Source organism: Lycorma delicatula, chromosome 1, assembly GCF_047948215.1.
Source record: "Lycorma delicatula isolate Av1 chromosome 1, ASM4794821v1, whole genome shotgun sequence".
Classification (NCBI taxonomy): Eukaryota; Metazoa; Arthropoda; class Insecta; order Hemiptera; family Fulgoridae; genus Lycorma; species Lycorma delicatula.
The window spans coordinates 126,040,700-126,047,025 of record NC_134455.1 but is presented as its reverse complement, the minus strand read 5'-3'; positions in this window follow the sequence as shown (position 1 = coordinate 126,047,025).

Below are 6,326 nucleotides of genomic sequence, written 5' to 3'. Positions count from 1 at the left end.
CTGTTTTTATTTTTTTTTTGTTCTTACATCTCCCTGCCAAGTTGAAATGGTTCATTTAACACATTATTTAATTACAAAAATGGTTATATTAATTTGTTGCATTCTCCTATCTGTACCTCTATTCTTATGACTATGATAGATTTAAAAGCATCCAGATACGATACCAATCAGAATTCTTTTCTCCAAGATTAATGTTATTCACTTTATAAACAGTCCATCCTGGTGAACAAAGTGGATGTGTCAAATTGTAAGGTTGATTATCAACCCTACATTTTGATGAACTGGCATATTGAAATATCTGCTTGTATTTGGCTTGATGAAAACAGCAACCAAAACCACGTCCGTCGCTTGTCACCTTTCTTTATAAGCTTTTCATGGAGTGCTAGTTATTCTTGAAAATGATGGTTGTTTTTTGGGTGTGACTTGTGATTCATATTAAGTTACCTACAACTGTTACAGTTGTAATAGTTGATAAATGTACACTAATTATTATTTATAGATAATTCCCAAATTATCAGAATTTTAGTCTGGCAATTGACTGAAAATACCTTTAGCTTCTTGAAAACAGATTTATTCTTCCTCACTTTTTAACCATAGAAGCAGTAAATTTCAGTATTTTTTATAGATGTAAGGTATAAAATGCAGTTATCAGAAACCTGACCATTTGTTTACTTCTTGTACGAAATGTTCTTAAGAACATCATTGTATATTGTGGCTTATTGTTATTTTTAGTCCCAGTGGAACTTACTTTACCAATATATCTGAATATGCATACGGCTTATGTTTTGAAAACTTGACTGTAATGGCTGTTATTGATACCAATTAACCTGCTCTTGGTCCTGGGAAAGACTCTAAACTACACTAGTTTAATTTAGTGGATGGATTGGCCTTTCTCATTGCATACTCCTTTTCTTTATTGTTGTTCCCTTCAATCCAGTATTGGTTTTCTTGGTGCAGGTCTGATCCTGCTGAGTTTTGATCCCAGGATCCTTGTTATTTATTAGGAGGCTGCTTGGAGTCTTTGTTTCCTCTCTGGAGGTTATACAGTAAGCCTATTTACTGAAGTGGATATGAGATAAGCTTAATTCCCCAAAAAAATCCTCATTTTTTTTTATAGGAAATTATTTATATTTTATTTGTCATATCAAATAGCCTTTTATGTTATTTTTATTTGTAAAAATGTATCAAATTATTTCTAAAAATTGTGTAGCATTGCATAGGATTGACAGAGTGAAAGTAATAATTGAAATTTTCTGGACATTAGCAGAAAGACAATGATGATGACTTAAATTACAATTTGATATTACTTCTAAATGCATTTCAGGTGATTTACCAGATAACTGCAAGAATTTATTTGCTGTTAATAATGGTAAATTTGCTTTAAAAAATCTGCAGTTGATAAAAATAATCGTACCAAAAAATAAAATAAACTTTCATAATCACTTGCTGATGGTCCTACATTAGTATTACAACACAAACTGTGCTCATATTATACATTATCTTTTTTTTACATTTCAATTATTCTGAAATATTAGCCAAATAATTATTAAAACACTCTACAAAATGTATATTTCACTTTTTATATCCCTCTTATAACCAATTTGATTCTATAACAAATTTTGTACCTGCAGCATATTTTTTTGATTTTATAAATTTTAACTGGCTTTATATTACACTGACATACTTGTTATTAAAACAGTGATGAAACTCATTGCATAAAAAAATAAATGAGCTCTGGATAACTGCTAGCAACTTATTTAGTTAAAATCTAGAATGAAAAAATATTTTACTAGATGATTATCCTCCACGGGGATGTGAACCTCTTTCATGTCTCAACATTATTTTTGTTTTAATTATTTTTTAAAGTATTTATTTGGTCTTATTGTATTTTAACGTGCATTATTTACAAATCAATCATCTATGATGGAAGAGATCTTTACATACATTTTAAAACTGTCTGTGTAGGGAAGTAATTTTCCTTACTCAAGTAGTACGACAAATTTGAATTTTGATACCATCAAAATGTAACAAAGGAAAAAGGTGAAAGTGTTAAAAGGGTGTCTTAAAAAGTTGCATGATTAAAAGAAAAATTAAGATTAAAGAATTTTTAGTGAGATAGTTCCAAAAATAAATGGTTTGTTATGTTTAGAAAACAGGGAAAGATAAATAAAGCTCTGAAAACTACTGATTTCTTATGTAATATCTCTGTAATAGAAGCATAAACAAATTATGTACAACTAAAAAAACAAAAAATTGTTTTTACTTCCTTGTATGAAGTAAAGCAAGTATTGTGATTGCAAAAAATCTCAGTTTTCAATTTATACCAATGTGTACATATGTATCTCACATGACTCAAAAACAATTAACTGTAGAATGTTGAAATTTTGGATTTAGGACTGTTGTAACATCTAGTGTTGTGCACCTCCTCTTTTGATTGCAATCAATTGAACCAAAATCCCAAAAAATTTGGATTTTGAACTTTAACTTCAGTAATAAGCCCTCATTGAGAGCTTTTTAATGATATATCATAAGTGGTACATTGGTTACAGAGGTATAGCCAAATAAGATTTTAATTAATGAAATATTTTGATCTTAGGGGAAGGCACATTGGTTTGTATCAGACTTCATCTCCTTTTTTTATTTAAATATATATTGATTTATTGATAATTATTAACCTCTAATTGTAAAAAATACGATGAATAATAATTCAACAATAAAAAAAAATGATCAGAAGTTTTTAATGAAATAAAATTTTATGTACTTATCATTTTTTTTAAATGTAATTTAATAGGCATATAAGGAAGTAATGTGTTGTCTACATCAGATGTTTTTAATCACAGGTTTTAAAATGTTTAAGCGCTTATTTTTAAAGTTTTAAATTGTTTTTAAAGCAATTAATAAAACACATTTAAGGAATTTATGGAAAAAAGTGTCTTATTTTCAGAGGAATCGGTAGAGTTTTATAAAAATTCCAATTCAATATCTTCAATTATATTGATGAAGTAGATGGGTTTTCTGGTTTTACAGAACTTCAAGAAATTTTGAAAAAAATATAATCAAAATAATATTTTGAACACTTAAATTGTTAAAATCATCCAGGTAAAACAAATATTCTGAATAATCAGATAATTCAAGAAAAAAATTTGCTGTTTTAAAAGCTTTAAAATTTGTATCGGACAGTATCTATTCCTTTTGTTTATATTTCAATTATTCAAAGTAATTTAATAATAAAACTTTTGCAAAATTCAATAGGCCTATCTGTATAGAACTTACAATTTATATTTAAATTACATCTACCATGTACATTGTTAGGACAACAAAATCAGCAATGCATTCTATAACTTTTCCAATTATGTGGTCAAGTTAAGCAGTTCATTTAAAAAAAAAAAAACTTTCTGACTACACCAGGGAATTTTTGAAAATTAAAAAAATTATTTTCTGTTACCACAAATCATGTGAGTGGATGGGCAACAAACGTTTACAGTGGTTTGAAAGCCTATTCATGTAGAAAATATTGATGCAAAAACTCCCTCCCATTAACTCCTTTTCTGAAGCAAGATATATCTAAAAATAAAAATATTTATATGTACAGTAAAATCTCCTTATTCTCGGGGGTAAGAGACCGTAAAAATGCCGTGAATAGAGAACGGAACTGATAGTCACGTAAGGAAGAATAATAAGATTCTATGGAAAATGAAAAAAATCATGCGTATTTACTTAGGGCGATGTTATTGATTAAATACAGATGGCAACATTAATTATAGGCACTGGTTATGGTACAGTACATAAGTATACTGCACAAAAAATATTTTAAAAAATACAGTATAATTCCTAATTTACTCGTAAGGACTTACCGATCTGTTTGATTTAAAAATTTACTACAGTACGTACATTATGTACTGTATTACAAAAGGTATTACATATTCAAATCGTACTCGGTAATCGCCTTAAAAAGTCAAAAAACAGCACTACAGTGCTACGTATACTAAAACTAAAATTACTGTGAAGGAAATTTACAAAACTAACCTATAGTATTTTGGATTTAATTTACAAAAGTTTGTAATTTTTTTCTTTTCACGCTCTTGTTTTAAAATCCGATTGAAGTTCTGTGTATTCTTGCATGGCATCTTCAATTTTGCGCTTAAAGATTAAGCTTCTATTCAAAGATGGATCAGTAACTATAAAAAACTGGATAAGATCATGAGATAGTTTAATGCCTTCGTTTTGACATTTAACTGTTTTCCAGGGATCGTATCTTCTACCTCTTCACGTTCACACTGTACCTGAGCCATTTAATTTTTTAATGTCACTACATAAGTAATGTACGCGAATACGGAAAATTTTAGCTGTGAATATAGAAAAGACATCGCAAAATATTGCAGCACCGCGAATAAGGAGATTTCACTGCATATAATAATTTTTTGGGAAGAGGTTGGAATATTAATAAAAGTTTTTGGTAATTGTAATCTTGATAAAAAACCTCAACTTTTGCAAGAAAGGTTTTTGTTAAAGTACCCCAGTAAAGATTTGAAATTTTGTTTTGCCTAAAATACCAGCTTTTTCTAGTTCTTGCAAAAAGTTTATACATTCTTTTCCCTAACTATTAAGTTTGAAGAAAATCGATCAACGAGTACAGTTATAAAACCAAATACAGGCTACTAACATACATAGCACAAACATCCATTTGATAAAAATAGATTTTTTGAACTTGGAGCATTGGAACGAAAAGATTTTTTCGCAGATCATTTATAATCTATTTTTTTGTTAAAATTTTTGTTTTATTGTCTCTTAATTTTTTCTTATTTCTCTGATCCACCTGCATCCTGTCTTGGTGTTTTTCGAATTGAGATTGTACTGTACCAGCTGTTTCAGTCCTCATGATGTGTCCAAAGAATTCTTGCTCCTCTTACGCATGGTATCAATGATGGATTCTAACTCTATGTCTGTACATGACTTAGTTGAGCACAGTCCACCATTGCCCATCTTTCTACAAATTTTGTTAATGCAGGTTCTCCCAGTTCTTCTTTTCATTTTCTGGAGCCTATCGGTCTTTGATTGTTCGTTCATGTGGAAGAGTGTCTCTGCTGTATTTGTGGCTTTTAGTTTTATAACTCTGTTGTAGTGTCCTATGTTTCGGTTTATGGATAGACATTTTTTACCTTAGGTGTACCAGGTTAATTTTTGTGATTTTGCAACTTTGGATTGAGGTTTTTTCATTTAGGTTGTTTGTTATTTTTTCTCCAAGGTATCTAAATTGGGTTACTATTTTGAATTTATTACTGTTTATGTTTACTATTTTTAATTGTGCTGGTTTTTTGGAGTATAATTTCTGTCTTTTCAAGTGATATTTTGAAGCCAATTTTATTTGCAATGTTTTGAGCTGTAATATCTGTGCATTAGCTTCATCAACGTCATTTGTCAGCCGTGATTAATGATTTTGTACTGTACATATTTTACGAATGATGTTTAAACTAAATTTCTCTTTCCTTTTGCTGTTTTTATTAAATATTTTATTTAATGTTAATAAATAATTAGCAAATTGCTATCTAGCAATAGAATATAATACTTCACATAATTACTCAAAAAAGGTTAAATTAATTTTAAGTTACATTTTATAAAATAATGCGACAAAGAAAACTATGAAAGTACTGACTGAGAGTAATATTCATAAGCAATTAGTAGTAAAAATTAATTTTAATAATACATCTTTTTAATGCACAAAAAAGTTATTTTTTAAACCTTTTTAATGATATAAAATAATTTTAACTTAATATACCTCTACTTAATATATCGAGATTTTAATTTATTATAATAACTCTTAGATGAGGTGTACAGTGTTGATTTAAGGATAGAATCAAAAAGCAAAAAGGAAATTTTTGTTGCCCTCACACCATTAGATTGATTTCCTATTTTTCCGCTTGACAGCGTCTCTAGCAAAGATGGCAGTTTCTGAAAAGAAACCGTGTGTTTATTTACAGTTTACTAAATGTGAATATGTAGTTATTGTTAAACGTGCCTTTCGTGTAAAGTTTAATTGTAATACTCCAAATGACAGTAACATTCATCAATGTCATTGTCAGTTGGGAACGGCCGCATGTTTGTGTAAAACGAAAGTCCGGTAAGAACAAAGATGTCTAGGAAATTTTGATTATGTCAGGAAGTCTTTTCTAAAAAATCTAACTAGGCCAGCTGCAAATTAAATGATGACTGTATGGAATATATTAACGTTTACGTATGCTGCGTTCATACCATATACAACTGTTACAAGCTTAGAAGCTTAACGACTAAGCTGCGCGTGCCGACTTTGCAATCAAAATGTTACAACA